General features: G+C 54.2%; 1 protein-coding gene across 1 annotated transcript in view; it reads left to right on the top strand.

Annotated features, from left to right (window-relative positions):
- The window catches only part of LOC112617135 (zinc finger protein GLI2), a 258170-nt gene that overhangs the window by 197557 nt on the left and 43019 nt on the right, over positions 1-17594 (top strand). The gene's annotated exons all lie outside the window — the stretch shown is intronic.

The following is a 17594-nucleotide window of genomic DNA, read 5'->3' as shown; positions in this document are numbered from 1 at the left end:
TGGCTTACTGATGCTCGCGTGGTTCCGAGGGAGGAAAGTCACCGCCGTGGACTCCTGCTGCAGTGTCTTTGGGCTGCGCAAACCACGAGGGATGGGGAGACAAATGGGGCAGGGGTGTGATTGCTGGTCAAGCAAGGTTCTCTTGAGACTCCATGGGGACATCCCTGAGTCTCCAAGAGTCCACACAAGGGCGAGAAGAGAAGGCCGGCTATGAATAGAGACAGACACCCCCCAGCAGGCTCTCCAATCTTGTGATGCTAACAGGAAAGAGAAACTCTTCAGACGCCCTCTGGGCCCCCTGCCTCCCAGAAATAGGCTTGCCAGGGTGTCATGGGGAGCAAGGCTGAGGTGTGACGAGGAAGAGTCCCCCAGCTGGTGCTCCCCATTTCCTCGGTGTGTGTGGTCACACAAACATGAGTCTGGCCTGCCCTGGGCCAACATTAACTTGTGTCCTGGAAGGGAATGTAGAAGTCCATGCTCCCAGTTCGGGAGGCTGGGGTGGACCTTCAGCTCCCTATGTTGCTTTTGAGGACCTTTCCAACCCTGCCCTGCCCTGCCCTTCCCTGGGGCTTCAAAGGACCAATTTCAGCTGCTTTCCGCCCAGAAGGGCGTATAGAAACTGCCCCATGCAGCGGTTCCCAAACCTGGCTGCAGATCTGAACAAACAGGGTGCGTCTTAAAGATGCCCATTCTCAGGCCCTGGCCCCAGGAGTTCTTGTTAACTTTCAGACTAGGGTGAAACCCGGAAATCTGCTTATTTACAGGCACCCACAGGCCAGCGTTTGGGGACCGCTGCAGGCCCCCCTGCTTGCTTGACCTTCGGGAAAGCAGGCCCAGAGCTGCTTGTTGGCTTTCTGGACTCATCACTGACAGCGCCTCACCGCCAAAACACGGATTGTTAAAAATCCCCTGGTTCCTCATGATAACCCGTTCACAGACAAGTCCCTCCATGTTGACCTAAACTTATTCATATTCTCAGCTTGCAAAAGGCAGTGAGTGTATGAGGTGGGAACAGCTGCAGTATCTCAGCCTTCCTTTCTCCTCCTGCGTGGCACCCTCTGACCTCTGACATCCGTGACTCCACCCCCAACCTGACCACTGCTGATGGCTTCCTGCAGATCTCTTGATCCTGAGCTGTAGTTGGTTTGCATTGCATTGGCAGTCACGGCCCAAGGCCACCCTTCCCAGAGGAGAGACGAGAGGGCTCTTGCTGGCACAGATGGCTCAGGGTTGTAGCTATGAACCCAGGCCCAGGTATGTTAGGGCAAGAGAGCGAATGCTAGCTGGTGGGCATGGGGGCCTCACCTCCCTTTCATCCACACGCTTGGTCACGCACAATGCGCATTACCCAGGGCCTCCAGAGACAGCATGAAGAGTGTCTGCAGCCCCACTTGGTCCCCGAGACTGCTTGTTAATGGGGATGTTTAGCCCGGTGTCGGTGTGCTTCAGTTAAGAGAGTAGTTTCTTTGCTGTTACAGGGCTGAACTCATGAACTTTCCAGTCTGGGGGGATTTGAAGATTGCTTTTTCCAAGGTCAGTGTCCCATAAAGACTGCACCATTCGCCATGAGATTAATGAACACAGCAGCCTGCTCAGCCTGTGACTCACCAGTGTCATCCTGGGCCCTTATGACTCTGTCCTCAGTCATTCACTGAGGCGGGTGGGTTGAGCAGAAAGATATTTTCTTCTTGATTCTTGGCACAGCACCCGAGGTTCAGGATTCATAGAGGATTGGCTTTGTTTGTTTTTTGGGAAGAACCTTCTCCTCCCTCTGCAAACATGCTTCTTTCTTTTCAGAGCCTAGAGGAAGGAGGAGACTTCCGAAGGGCATGTCCACCTGCCCCCTGGGATGAGATGCTGGGTGGGCCCAGTGTCACTCACCAGGCAACTTGTCCCTCCTTCCCACATGGGTCCACACTGCCTCTCCATCTCCAGGGAGCTCTTCCTTAAAACCAGCTGTTGCTGACCGCTTCTTCAGAGCAACTGGACAGCAGGTAGACAGGGAGCCCGGAAACCCTGGGTCCAGGCGATGTGTCGGGCAGCAAACCCTCCTTCCACAGCTGTCTGAGGGTAGACTGACTAGATGTGGAGCCTTGGCTCACTGTGATGTCAAGGGCCCTGAGACCCCATCAGGCAGTCCGCTTCCCCTCTCTGGGCTGTGGGATGCTCGGGTCAGACCAGCAGAGAAGCAGTAGCAGGAGTCTGTGCCCAGCCCCCGGCTCATGTCATGTCACCCTCCCTGCAAGGAAGGTAGTGCTCTCACTCCCACTTCATAATTGGGGAAACTGAGGCTTGGGAAGGCTGACCGCCTTTCCAGTGATACACTCCTGGTAAGTAGCATAGATTACTTACTGGGCATTTTGGTCCCCCACCCCTTGCTAAAATCTTCCCCAGCTCTGAGAGCTTCAGATTCCCAAAGCCAAGAATGCACTCGCTGGGCTGCGTGGGACAGACGCTCATTTATAATGGAATCTGGCCTGTAAAAGTTTAACGAGGAGCGTGTCTGATAAGATGGCCTGGTCTGTGATCTTTGCTGAACGCCAATCCCTCACAGAAGAGGAGCTGCCTGGTTCTGGGCTTTGGAGAGAGCCGTGGTGGTCAGCCAAGAGCAGGAGGGGCCGGGGAGTGGAGCAAATCTTAATGTGCTGGCCGGGGCGGGCATGCAGTCGGGGAGGGGCTGCGGCAGATCGGGATGACCTTTTCAGTTCCTCTCCTGTCCCTCAGGGCCCCCACTGTCGGACATTTCCCCTCCATACCCCCAGGATGTAGACAGAACAGGGTCGAGGCCTGGGCTCACAACTTGCCTAAGCTGCTTATACTCTTTACATCCTTGGGCTTGCTTAGCCCCACAAGCCTCAGTGGCCCCATCTCTAAAATGGGGACATAGTGGCTCCCTGTGTGAAATGGTGGTGATGGGTGTCTATAAAGCATGTAGAACCACACCTGGGACATACCAAGTGGCGGACAGTCCTCTCATCACTGCCCTGCTGACTTTAGAAGGAAAGCCACGTTTCACTGCAGACACCCTGCAGGGTGCTGGGCCAGTGGTGTCCTATTCAGTCCTCCCAACACCCTGTAAGGTGGGGGATTTTCTCCTCGATTCATAGAGGAGAGAACTGGGCGTTCTCAGAATTTAAGAACTCCCCAAGACTGCTCAGCTTGTGAGATCCCACCAAGCCAGAGCTCTTCCCTGTGCCGTGATTGTCCTCAGAGAGGAAAGAGAGTCTCGCCATGCTTCTCAGGGCTGCAGTGTGTTGCTTCTGTCTGCAGACATGGAAACAGAACAGTAATCAACCCAAAGGAGTTACTCACTAACAGTAAAGTTTTAGGCATTGGTGGGGTGGATTGGCCTTTGAGGCGGGGAGTCCTCTTAGACTGCGCATGTTCAGATTGTCCGCTCAGTGGAAGCTGATGCCACTGCCAGATGCATTCATTTATCCAGTGTAACTCATTGTTGCTGGATTTATTGTATTCCAAGTGCTGTCACTTGAGGCCACTCCTGCCAGCCCGAGTCAAGATGTGTTGAGGGAAAATGTGAGCAGTGCCCGGGCACTGCTTGAAAAGGTTAGAAATTGCTGCTGCCCTCAAGCCTCTCTCACTGCAGCCAGCACTGCAGCATTGATGGCATGTCTGGTGCCCATCAAGAAGTGTGCTGGACATGTCGGGAACCCCATCCCTCAATCCTCTCCTTCCAGGGCTGCACCTCTAAAATGTACACTTGGCCTGTGCTGCCCAAACAAAAGAGCAAGAGTTCAGAGTTGCTTAACTCAGTGGGGTACGTTCTTAGTACTCGTTCCTCTGAGGACACTCACCCAGGGACCATGTGTGCCAGCCTCATGCCAGGCACTGGGAATGTGGACCCAAGGAGGCACAGTCTTTTTTAATAGAATTTTTATTTGTATAAATGTATGGGATGCAAGTCCAATTTTGTGACATGCATAAGTTTTGTAGTGAAGTCAAGACTTTTAGAGTATCCATCACCTGAATAGTGTGCATTGCACCCACTAATTTCTCAAACTTCATGCCTCTTCTACCTCCAGGAGGCACAGTCTTGCTGCCCACGTAGACCCCATGATCTGGTTGGGGAGAGGGCAGAAATTGGGCAAAATGACAGGGTGGTATGCTGGAAGTGGGGTATGGGGAGCCCAGAGCACCAGGAATACAGGAACAGAAAGCATTTATCAGCAGGGAGGCATGAAAGCTCCCCCTACCTCCCAGCCTTTCCCCAGCCCCACCCACCAAGGGCCCCACCACCTTCTTAGGGTTGCCCTGTTCCAGTGAGGGGCCTCCACTTCCAGGCAGACACCAGTGCCGCAAAAGAGGAGAATCTTCTCAAACCACATTCTCATCAAGGCTTGGTACAAATCAGCAGCATACCCGCCTCTAAGAAGAGATACATATGAGCTGCTCAGGATTCACCAGCTAGTTTTGACAGGCATCCAGGAAAGGAAATTCCACACACCACTTTGGCAGGCTGGGCCAGAGTTTAAGAATCTCACTGTGGAGGAGTTTCTATCCAGCCCGCCGGCCACCCAGGCCCTTTCTCATCGCTAAAACCCAGGCCTCTAGCAAAATATAATGAAATCTCTCCCACTAACGAAGGCCTCCCTCCAACCCCCACTCCCAAGACTGCACATCTTACTCCTATTTCCTTCTTCCCACCCATGGCTTTAAACCCTTGACTTTCTGGAAGATTCGGTTCAGCAGTGCTCAGCCAAGGGCGGCTTCTGTTACAGACAAAGGCCCCATGTACTCGGAGGTCAGTGGCACAGTTCACCTGGAGAGGGCCTAAGCAGGACCGACTCCCCCAGGGCCTCCTCCCCGGACCCAGACACATTCCTGGTTCCACTGGACAGAAGGAGCAAACCCAAGGCTTCCTCCAGGCCCCGCACCTCACTCCTCCCCTCCCCACCCTGCTCCAAAGTCTTCACTTTGCTAGGAAAAAACGTCTCCCTGATAATCCCCTCTTATCTTTTATGCTTTTTGAGTTTTCTGTTTGCAAAAGCTGATAACCTTCTTATTCTGCTCCCCGGGGAAAGCTGATAAAGGGTGAGTGAATGAATCAACTGTTGTGGACCATGTGGCTAGATTGTAACCAAGTCCATCTGTATTACCTCCTTTGTAGGCACAATTTTATAACTTAATTTCCCTACCAAAACGTCAGTGTTTACTTAGTAAGAAATCTGCTCTTTGTCAACTGAAAACAGTGATTTCTTTATTACGGCTCTGCATAGGGAGTGACAGCTGAAAGCTGGCCAGGTCTGGTGTGGTGTCCGGGTCTGTAATGGGAATGGGGTGAGTGCAGGTCGAATGTATGGGATGGTGTCTGTTGCAGATGGCCTGGAGGGAGCCTGGACAACAGATAGATGTTGTGGCCAAGAGGACCCATGGAGTGATCATGTAGACGACTGAGTCCCAGATGCTTTCCAGCAGTCACACACGTTCACCACCACCACCAGCCCTGAGTTCCCCACCACCACCAGCCCTGAGTTCCCCACCAGCACCAGCCCTGCAGCCGTCCTGCTCCCAGAATCCCTATCCACTCAGCCAACTTAAATCAGAGCCTACTTCTACCCAGCCATCCTTTTAAAAAAAACAAATTGGTCTTATTAATTATTGAAAACACGCAAAAGAACAACAAAAGTGGCTGGGTGTGGTGGCTCACACCTATAATCCCAGCACTTTGGGAGGCTGAGGTAGGGGGATCACCTGAGATCGGGAGTTCGAGACCAGCCTGGCCAACATGGCAAAACCCCGTCTCTACTAAAAATACAAAAATTAGCCGGGCGTGGTGGTGGGCACCTGTAATCCCAGCTACTGGGGAGGCTGAGGCAGAAGAACCACTTAAACCCAGGAGGCGGAAGTTGCAGTGAGCTGAGATGATGCCATTGCACTGCAGCCTGGACAACAAGAGCCAAGCTCCGTCTCAGAAAAGAAAAGAAAAAGAACAACAAAAGCATGTTTAAGATATCTGAGTAATTATGACATATACACCCTTACTGTATCCCCTGCTCACTCTAAGTACTGGGGACATGCCAGCACATTTGAGGTCCCATGTGCTCCCCATTCTCCTGCCTCAGGTCCTCCCCACCCCACCATTCTTTGGGATTCGGAGTTTATCACCCCTCACATCTATGACAGTTTGACCTTGTGTCTGACTCCCCTAACAATATATTAATTCGTTTTGCCTTGTCGTGCTTTATATACATGGAATCATTGCGGAGGTATTCTTCGGGAACTTGCTTTCACACTCCGCGTTGTTCTGAAGATTCTCCCGCTAATGTGTGGAGCTCTTCATTCATTTGTTTGGGCTGCTCTGAAGCAGTCTGTGTTGACTGGCATTTGGGATATGTCTGTTTTTGCTAATTTGAACATGACTGCAGAAACACTTTTATGCCATCCTCTGGGCCCCAAGTGTGGGGTTATTTAAAGTAAATGCATGTCTGGGAACGGAAATGCTGAGTCACAGGGGATTCATGTTCTCACCCTCCTAGACATTGCCAGACTTCGCCCGCTGGTTTTGCCAACACTCACTCCCACCAGCAGAGTTTGAGAGCTGGCCTCGCCCCGTATCCTTGTGATATCCTTGTCCCATCACTTTGGAGGTGATAGCCTCTACCTTTTAATTTTTGCCAAGATGAGTTTTTTCTGTGATTCTAATTTTCTGTTTCCCTTATTACTAGTGAACCTTGAGTGTTCGTTCACATGCTTATTGGCCACTAATGTTTCCTTCCTGGGAAATGCCTGTTTCGCTATTTTGCCCATTATTCTATGAGGTCGTCTTTTTCCCATATTTGAATACGTATTTTGCACACTAAGGTTACTCCTTCTGTGGTTAGCAATATGTGCTGTGAATATCCTCTCCCAGTTTGTGCCTGGTCTCTTCACTCTCTTGATGGCAGGTTTGGGTGAAGAGAAGTTCCCATTGTAAAGTAGCTCAGGTAGGTTACCGACATTTCTACTACGGTTTTCCCTACATGTTCTCCTCACACCCAGATGTCTGGTCAGGCCTTCAGCCTCTGGACTATGGTGGCTGTTCCCCTGTACAACATGCCCTTGTTCAGCTCTTCTCCCGTCTCAGAACACCAGGCCTATACTACTCACCACCTCCATTCCATTGTCTTGTAAGAGTCTGGGCATTGTTCAGATGCCACCTCCTGCAGGAAGCCCTCTCAGATTGCACCAGCAGAGTGGGTGAATTCTTCTCCTCCCGCCGCTCTCCCTGCCTCAGCACCCTGTGTACTGTTAGAAGCCTGTAGTCAGTGTCCATTCTCTCTCTGTGACCCCAGAGGTCCTGGCATGATGATTTGGCCAAAGCACCAATGTGAACTATGGGATTGAGGGCCCGTGATTTCCAGAGCTCGTGGCTGGTCTTGGGAGTGCCTGCCAAGTAGCAGCAGCCTGTCTTACCATCACCATGGCTTCATGGGCACTCACGTGGTCTGCTGAGATCTCTGCACTTGTGGATTCAGAGTAGACCTTGGGAATGTGGGGCACAACACTTGTCAGTCAGGTTTGCAACCACCTGCTCCCTCACTACCTGGGTGCATGCGGGGCCCTGGCCAAGTCTGCCTCAGACCCCCAGCTCCCCACCATCAGTGCCATCAGAGGCCCATGCTCAGTAAGCATCGGCTGATCGGGGAGAGTGACCCAGACACATATCAGCAATGAACGTCTGATCACTGTGGCCTCAGCTCCCATGCGCAGAGCGTCCCCATGAGGACAGACTGCCACCAGACACGCAGGAGAGTGCAGATTGACAAAAGACATAGGCTGCGCTTCAGTTTGAGGAAGGGACAGTTTTCCATTGTTTTCCAAAAGAATTTGCTGCACGGCTCTTAAAAAATGCAAATCCCCTTAGTACTTTTTGGAAAGCACTTGATTTCTAGAACTTTTTAAACAAATGTATGGGAAACGGTAAGCAAGCTTGCCAATGTACAGTTTCACCTACGAAACAAAACAGAAAAACCCAAACCAACAAACGAAAACCCTGGGGAGGAGATTGAATTCCATCCAGAGGAGCATTCTGGAGCTCTGTTTCTATTTTTTGGTAGAGCCGAGGGTGGCAGGAGCTGGCCTTGCTCTACAGGGAGGCCCTGGGAGAGCAGACACATGCACGCCCTGTCCTGGCAGTAAGAAGGTCCAGTTTGGGGAGGAAGAGAGGCAAGGCGAGCTTTGGGGACTCCAGCTTCCTTTCCAGCAGGTCAGTGGGCCCTGAGGACGCCTGCCCAGCATTTCTGAGAAAGTGGGCACCTGGTCCTGAGCAGCTCAGCAACAGCAAAAAGGTCCCAGCTTCTCCACTCTGGAGCTCCGTGGACCCCACCCATAGCCCTGTGATCCTGGTGGGTGGTAGGCGTCTTGGTCCAAAGGCAGGGCTGGCATACGCAAGCCAGCCATTCCGAGGCAGGAGGAAATGGCATGCCAGGGCTGTGTGCTGGGTGGATTCTGGCTATGGGGAGTCAGTGACCATGAAATCCAGGCAGTGGGCGGGAAAGCCTGCTCCAGAGCCCTGTGCACATGGGTGTAGGAACGCAGGGCTCAGACACCTTCCTCCACTCCAACATGGGAGTTCCCCTTCCCTGCCAGCCTGCCTCAAAGGGAGCATCTCCTGGAACTTGGGTTATTCCTAGCAAATAACACAGGAGCCCTGCTAAGAGTTTAGTCTCAGAAGAACGATGGCAACAATGACAGTGATGTCTGCCACCTCCCTCTAGGCCAATGCAACACTTTTTCCATGACGAGTTCATTTCCTGGGGCTGCTGTAAACACAGTCCCACAAACTCAGTGTCTTCAAGCGATAGAAGGTGTTCTCTCAGTTTTGGAGGTCAGAAGTCCAAAATCAGTATCACTGGACCAAGATCGAGATGTCACCGGGCTGTGCACCCTCAGAGGCCCCCAGCGGAGACTCTGCCCTTGCCTCTCCCAGCTTCTGGTGCTGCCAGCATTCCTCGGCTCCTGGCCATGTCCCTGTAGTCTCTGTCTCCCTGTCGCATGGCCATCTCATCGTCTGTGTCTCCGATCTTACTCTGCTGTCTTAAAAAGACCCCATGATGGTATGTAGGACCCACCCAGGTGGCCCATAATCTCCCCATCTCCAAATCCTTGCCTTAACCCCATCTGCCCAGTCCCTTTCCCCCGTAAGTTCTCGTTCACAGGTTCCGGGGGCACAACATGGACATATCTCTGGGAGATATCATGAGCCCCCCACATGCCTTCCTCTGCTCCTCAGACAGATTTGTAAGATCACTATTATAACCGTTCAGTGAGGGCACATGCATGCTCCCAGGCAGCAGTGAGCTGAGCTGAGCTGGGACTCACGTCTTCCGCAGTAGTGTCTGTGCTCTTCCCTGGACACACTCCCTGCTTTGTTCATTCATTCATTCATTCATTCATTCATTCCTTCCTTCCTTCATTCATTCAACAGACATGTATTTGAGCATGCTCTATGTCCCTGGCATGTGCAGGGCCAGGTACAGGGCCAGCGAGTGAACAGAAACGGATACAGGAGACAGGGCGCACGTGAACTCGCAGCTGAGGACATCTGGTAGGAGCACCGTAGGAGGATCCGGACCTTGACCTGGGGCTAGGGAGCGCCTTGGGTGAGAAGTCCCTGAGCTGGCACCTCTGGGAGGAGAACAGGGGTTAACTGGCATAAGGAATGAAGAGGGAAAGGGCATGACTGGAGGTGCAGACATCAAGGGGCAAAACTGTGAGGGGCAAGCATGGCCTGTGCCAAGGACCAGAGAGTGACGTACAGGACACAGAGGGAAGAGGCAGGCCCTCGCCACATGGGATTGTGGCCCCTCACCTGCTGGCACTGAGGTCATAAATCACCCCGAGAAGCAGGCATGTGGTGAGGTTTGTAGGCTCATACCCCCAAGTGACTGGACCTCCTTTTCTCTTCATCAGCAACAGCCCTTGGACCAGTCTGGGGGCACCCAGGTTCCTGTGTTCCCACCTGCTGCTGCCGCTGGCCTCACCATGGCCATGCCACTGGTGCTTTGGGACTCAGCAGTGCTATCTGTTAAATGGGACACGAAGGACCTGTTCCTGCCTGTGTCTGGCCCCACTGACCAGCACAGATCTCAGAGCAAAGCAATCTCTGGCATGCCAAGGGTGGGCTCCTCCTCTGGCTCCAACCCCCTAGTGGGACAGCCCACCCTGATGGCTGGTGCTGAGTCTGGGTGAGTCAGCAGCCCTCAGCTCCACATTGTTCAGCTTCTCCAAACAGGCACCAAGGCTGGGGCGTGGGGGCCCCAATCCCTGCACTTCCTTCGCTTTCTCTCACACCTTGAGGAACACGCCGGTTCTTGCCCCCGCACCTTGGCTTAGGCAGTGCTCAGGCCAGACGCCCTCCCTTCTCCCCAGCCCTCAAAGTCTTACTCGTTTCTCAGGCAGAAGCTACACACCCTCCAGGTACACATCCCCCGTCATTCTCGCTCCCAGAGGAGCACCCACTCTGAGGGTCTGGCATGCTCGCTTAGGCCCAGCCAGCTGCATGCTGAGTGACACATGGCTGTGCAGGGTGCTCATTACCTTGACCTCTTCTTTTCTCTCCCACCAAAAATCTCATGGCAGCAGATGGGGAGGGGTCCTAGGATTTGATGCTGAAAGGTGTGGGCTGGGTCTACCCCACTCTCTGAGCTGCTTCCATTTGCTCATCTGCTAGATGACAGGAGTGAGCACTAATTGAGCACCTACTAAGTGCCTGGTGCTACACTGCATGCTTTCCATACTTGGCTCATCCTACCTCAGAGCTGCCCCACCTGCAGGCAAGGGATCCTGAGGCTCAGGGCACATAGCACTGAGGCTGCAACCGCACCAAAGCCATGATTCAGACCCAGATCTGTGACTTCAGGGTCCAGGTTCTGCTTACCAGTGGGGGTGGCCCCCTCAGCCTGCACTGCCCCAGAGTCACCTTGGGGACCAGCTGAAGTTATGCCTGCCAGGGGACCACCAAGCCAACCTTCTCGAGAACTGAGACAGCAAGGGCGGAGCCAGCACCAACCTGCATCTGGGTGGACCATTAGAGATGTCAGCGTGCCCGATCCGACTTCACAGAGGCAGAGAGGCTGGCCTCTACTCCGGCTCTGCCACCTCTAGCTCTGCAGCCGTGGGCAAGTCACATGACTTCCTTGAGTCTCAGTTTCCTGGTCTGTAAAATGGAGATAATGAAATCTGCCTTGCAGGCTTGCTGGATGTATTGCACATAGTAGGTGTTTTGCAAATGCTGACGACTTTGTCAGCAGCAGCAGCGTCCCTGTGGCAGCATCCACAGGGTTAACACAGCAGCCGTCCAGTGACACCTCAGTCTACTTTATCCGTTCTCCCTTTTCTCCTCTTCCTTACTTCCATTCTTCCTTACTTCCCCTCGCCACCATGCTGACCCTTGGACCTGGTCCTGAAGTCCCATCCAAGGGCTTTGCCAGGGATCTCCCACTAGGGAGGGAAGGAGAGAGGGAAGAGGAAGGATCCTGCTAAGGAGAGGCCTTTCCTGGCTCTGCGCACAGCCTCCTGGGGCAAGGACCCAATCATGGCCAGCAGGCTAGAACCAGCATCGGGAAGAAGCACAGGCATCCTCCACTGCGGCAGAGTCAGCCGCGAGGCCGGGCTCCTGCTCTTTGTTGCTGCTGCCGCTGGTCACTAACACGTGCACAGCACACACACACACACACGCACACACACACACACGAGGAGGAGGGGCTTTGATTGGTTGTCCTACTTACCCAGAGTCCGCTGCTGTGCCTCATGTCCAGACACAGAAGGACACGCCCAGCTGCACCCTCCAGCCTCAGCCACTGTGGGCAGGATGTCCAGGGACCCTTTCCTGTTCTGCGGGTGGGTGGATGGACAGGTCCGAGCAGCTATGGCTGGGGTCTGCCTTGCAGGGTGCCAGGCCCGGGATCATTCTGGGCAGTGGGAGGCTGTGTGGGTCAAAGCCTGCCTTGACAGGCCTTGGCAGTTCCCTAAGACATAAAAACTTAACTCCAAGTGATTTAAACAAACAAGCAAATGTCTTAGCTTACATAACTGAGAAGGCCAAGGATGCTAGCTTTAGGTAGAGGGGCTCAAATCAAGACACTGGCTCTTCATCTCTCAGCTCTGTTGTTCTCTGTGTCATCTTCCTTCTTGGGCTCTCCCCTGATGGCCTCCAGCAGCCCCAGGCTTGCACCCTACCAGCTCAGCAACCCTTGCAGACAGAGAGAACCAAAGACTCTAGCCAAAGCTGCTGTCTTGGGCACATGCCCATCTCTGAACTCATCACAGTACTAGCGGTATGGGATACGTTGATCAGCTGGGCTCAGGTCACGTGTCCCCTGCCCAGAGCAGCAGAAAGGAAGTGGGTTCAATATAGACCCAGCCCAAAGCACTCTGTGGGCTGTGCCCTGCCCCTCAGGCATAACCTTCATACACACACACACACACACACACACACCCCCCACAGCTTTGTGCTCCAGCCTTTCTTTGCACATGCTGCTTCCTTTGTTGGTAATGCACTACCTCGTGAACTCCTATTCATCCCTCAAGACCCAGCCCTAATCTCATCTTCTCTGAGAAGCCTTCCTGCACACTTCCAGGCAGAGTTAGAGAATCACTCCTGTGCCGGAGCCCTTATCATACTGCCCGGTAAGTACCTGATTTCATGGGTCTGCCTCTTTGCCCCCTGGGCTCTGAGCTCCCTGCAGGTCATTAGGCACAGCCCTGTTGGGAGTGTGAACACATATAAGAAGGAACAACTGGTGGCTCAGATGAGCTCAGAGCTGGACTGAGGGGAGAAGGCAATGCATAGGAGCAGTGTCCTGAGCTGAGAGTCCTGCAGAAGGGCTGGCTGTGCCGCTGGCTGATTGTGCCATGGGAGTGTGTGAGGGTGTGCCCATGTGTATCTGTGATGTAGGAGACTGTGGCCATCTTTTAAATTGAGCTCATGCAGTTCGCTCCTCCTCCCATCCTAAAGGTTGCCTCTTTGAGTCGCTGCCCAGCTGTCAGAATTCAAGGCCTGGTTGGCCACGGCTCACACCAAGGCTGAGTGCCTACAGTACAGCAGTGTGGAAATGGAAGAAGAAAGGGAGGTTGCTGCTGGGGTCGGCCTGAAGCGGTGGCTCGGACTTCACCAGTAGTCGCCTTTCCTGGTGCAGTCTCCACGGCTCGGTCGTCTGTTCACCAGCGCTGGCAACACCCAGCACGATGAGACCCTCAGCTGCGGCCTGGGATGGGGGCAATTGTCCAAGAAAGAGGGGCACTGGACCCTGAAGGACCTGCTGTGTGGTTTGGCAATGCTGGCGTGTTTCAGGGCTGCTGGGAAGCGCCCTCAGACCCCACGTGTTGTGTGATGCTGGCAGTTCTGCCTGTTCTGGCCCGTTCCTCGGGCTGTGTTTGGTCTGTCAAAATGACCACCTCTGGGAACATGTGTGCCCCTGGATCCTTAGCGGTCATCACAGCACAGTGGGGTGGGGGGTTCCAGCTCCCAACCAGAGCAGGGTGGGATTGTGTGTGATGACCAGCTAGGGGTGGGGTGGGGACCGGAGACAGAGAAGGAGCTGAAACAATGGGGAGAAAGCTCTCCTGGCCTCCCTGATCCTGCCCACACCCTGAGCCCTGCTCACCACCAACCAGCGTCATCAAGAACACCCACTTCCCTGCCAGGGCACAGGCAGGGGCTCCAGCCCAGCCCCCTCTGGGTTGGTGATGGTTCTACCACCTGCTATCTGAGCACCCTTGGCCAAGGGACCTGGCCTATCTGAGGGTGTTCCCATCTGCAAGATGGGCATGAAGTGCCTGTGTTGTGAATGTTTTATTTGAATTCATAAAGGAAATATGTGCATGTGCCCTGCCGATGGCTGGCACACAGTCAGCCCTACCCTGGGGAGATGCCACATAAGAGCATGGCTGTGATCTTACTGGCCCTATACAAAAGAGACATCACAGGAGGCTTCCTGGAGGAACTGTCTAGACAGTCACTGATGGCTACATTGGCCAATGGGCCTGTTGTCTCAGGTATTGTGTGCCCTGGGTTCCCCAGCCAGCAGACACTCTGTATTCCAAGTTGGCTTGTTGCTGAGGAGGGAAGGAAAGGGAGTTAATGTATATAAAGCCCCTACCAGGTGCCTGGCCCTGGTCTTTTCACACTACCCTGGTGAGGCGCCAGAGAGGAGCAGCATTCTGGCTGAGGCCACACAGCTAAGCGGGAAGGATTAGTGAGTCAGCGCCCTCGAGGGGACAGGCAGTGCCAGGTGCAGTGTCCTGCCCCACCCCGCTGCATCTCAGTAGCATTTGTATCTGTCTCCGGGGGATGGCTCTGTGGCTCAGATCCCCCTCTTCCAGGCCTGGCACTGCAGCCTTCCCTGGCACAGGAGAAGAGCAAGGGTTGCTCTGTACCCTTGAGTTGGACCTGTTGTGGGGGCTGGCCTGTGTCTCCGCTGCCCCTGATAGAACGTGTTCTGGGGTAGGACAGTGGCCTCTCCCAGTTTCCTGTCTGGTCACACCAAGGGAACAGGCAGTCCTGGACAGCAGAGCTGTGATGGGGTGGGCAGCGCCTGGATGAGGGAGTCCCAGCCCAGGAGTGAGGCCCGCTGGAGGGGCCTCCTGCTTGCCTCTCACTGGCCGCACAGCGTGGAGAGTGACTCCCCTGTCTGGACGCAGTGTACTCGTGATCAAGTGCAGTGGTTGGTGCCATTTTTCCATACCCACCTGTGGGGCACACAGCCGGTGCTTACTTCATGGGGGCTGCCATGAGGATATAGTCCAGGCGCCCCTGCAGAGACCCCTGGACATCCCTACAGAGCCCAGGGCCTGAGAGAGGAAGAGGGCGCCCTGGGCTACACCTGGGCTCCTGATTCCCTTGGTGATGCACGCGGTGGGAAGGGGAAGGTGGAGTCTACCTTCCCCGAACTGTGGCAGCTGCACTGTGGAGACGCAAGTCCCAGTTCCTCCATGTGTGACCCAGGCCCCACCTGCCACCTTCAGGCCCAGCTGCCTCCATGGCAGCCCCAGACAGTGGTGTGCATGTGGCCGTGACAGCACCTCACTCCAGGCCTCTCAGGGGAGGCTCACCTGGCCAGTGGGATCTGGGTCACCTTGGCCAGACTGGGCCTGCAGTGTGGCCTCACCATGTAGCTTGAAATCCCCACGTGATCACTGGCTTTCGCAGGGAGACTCAGCTGTGGTTGGCACACCCCACAGGGCAACCCTGGTGCCAGGGAGGCTGGCATTCCTGGGACCTAAGAAAGCCACCTAGGGCCACCGGCATCTGATCACAGGCTACTGTGACCTCAAACCCTGGCTGGCATCCTGCAGGCTCTGGGAACCTGCTCTGCCTGGAGTGTCTGGGGAGGACCGAGGAGTCAGGACAGGAGGCACCTCAGCTATTCTCCCAGCCTGTAGACACCCTACGTTCTGCTGAGCCGCACTCAGCCTTCCAGAACTTGTATCCTTCAGCCCAGGTCCGCCCCCAGGAGCCACACAGAGGTGATGTTGTCCCAGAGCCTTCTCTTCACAACGCGCACATCCCGTGGCAGGATGTGAGTGTCACCCTGCTGCAGTCACAGGCCGGAGCCCACAGGACCTGTCCTGAACCAGGGATGCGTCAGCCTGGCCCTACTTCTCCTCTCCCGGGCACACATAGCAGCCCCTTCCTAGGCTAAAGCTATCTGTTAAGCCCCCCACATTTCATGCCGTTCCCATGCACAGGCACCCGCCTCTACAGGCAGGCTGTGAGTGAGAACACCTTGAGGTTGTGACTTGTGACTTATTCCACAGTCTCCCTCCCATGGTGCTCAGTGGCTGGCACACAGACATGTGCCTGTCACTGATTCTGAAGGCACCTCTGAGCACCTGCATGGCGCCAGTTCCTTGCCCGTGCTGAGCATGCAGAAGTGCCTCAGACATGCCCTGCTCCCAGGCAGAGCCCGGGAACCTGGGAGATGCACCTGTCAGCCTGAGCCTGGAACAGTGCTCCCTAGGGGAGCAGAGAGAAGGGATCTTGAGCCAAGAAAAGGGGCTTCAGGAAGGGTGCCACCTGCTGGGCTGACAGGGATGAGGAGTTTGCCGCCACAGTATAGGGTGCAGGAAGGCATTGGAGGCCAAAGATTGGCGTAGGCAAAAAGACAGAAGCAGGTTCATGGGATCTACATGAGCAGAGCAGTCACATCTGCTGAAGCTAGACAACCAGGCCGTGGAAGACTCCCTCCAGGCCCGGCGCAGCGGCCTCCCAGGGGGAAGTTTGTGAAACCCAGATGTGAGGACATCTGGATGTCACCTGTTTGGGTCCTGGTTTGTACTGTACTGTAAGCCTAGTTTTCATGCACTATTGAGCATGATCAGTAATTATCTCTGGTCTGCTCAGCCAACAGACAAATCATTTCCTCCCTGAAATAACTGATCCCAGCAGTGCCCTTTCACACGTCCAGCGACAATCCAGTGTGAAAACTGTGAGGGCCTCCCGGGCACTGCTGGGTTAGCCCTCAAAGTGTGGTTCTAACCCTGTAACAGCAGTTCTCCTTTCATGACTGCCTGCCGTGTCTCTGGCACAGTTCTGGGGACTTTCATCCTCACGACAACCCTATGAGAAAGACACTACTGTGATCCGAGTTCCACAGATGAGGAAACTGAGGCTCGGAGAGGTTACAGTGTGATTCGGCTGGGATTCTAACCCAGGCTTGTCTGACTCTAACACACTCTCTTTTCTTTGCACAATGTCAAATTATGGACTGAAGAAATCAAAATGAAATCTTGGTAAATGTGGTTGCTGGTGACTTAGCTGTGGTTTCGCAGCTGTTTCACCGTAAAGTCTGATTCATCTTTAATGAGTGAGTTTTGGAGTAGATGACCTCAAAATACACCTACAGCTGCGTAGAGGCCCCAGGTCAGAAGACCTGACATAAGGCCCCGAGGTCACATTGAGTGGATTCCATGACTCTTGGTGGGCAGATTGGGGGACATGGGGGTGGACCCTGGCCATGCCCGCCCAAGCCAGGAGCACCAAGCCCAATGCACACCTGACTGTTGGGGCATCTGAGAAGGGTGGCTTTGTTAGCGCTAGGAGGAATTCCATGGCGAGGAGATATTCCAGGATTTTAGTTGGGGCTCACCAATTTCAAAACTCGCCTTGAATCCTCACCCTGCAGCCCAGCTGGTCACACCAGCAACCAACTATCCAACTGAAGCACTGAAGCCAGAGATTCTCCACTTGCAGGGCATCTCCTGATCCCCTGTCTTTTTCACATATCCTGTTAGCAGTATGAGCTCTTTGCGTTTTACCTGTGGTCTTCGTATTTTCATATTTTTTCATACATGTTTCTAGCACACAGGCCTGTGCCCGGCCTCGAGGAGGCACTGGGGAAGCCACAGTGCAACTGTGACGTGTGGGCGGCCAGGTGTGCCCGTGCTCCAGCAAGTCCAGTCACGGGTGCGAGGTCCATTCTCCAGCATGGGACTGGCGGGTGGGCGCACGCACCAGCATGGAGCTTTCAGTCTGCATTCGCTGGCTGATGCTTGAGAGTTCGGACTCTAATTCACAGATGACCAGGGGATATCGGTGTAGCAAATAATAAGTGCAGGTTGTTCTGGAAAGTCTTTCCAGGAGAGACAAGGACTGT

The sequence above is a fragment of the Theropithecus gelada genome, unplaced genomic scaffold (assembly GCF_003255815.1).
Source record: "Theropithecus gelada isolate Dixy unplaced genomic scaffold, Tgel_1.0 HiC_scaffold_15883, whole genome shotgun sequence".
Taxonomy (NCBI): domain Eukaryota; kingdom Metazoa; phylum Chordata; class Mammalia; order Primates; family Cercopithecidae; genus Theropithecus; species Theropithecus gelada.
Note: the sequence above shows the minus strand (reverse complement) of the source record. Positions and strands in the feature narration are given on the sequence as shown.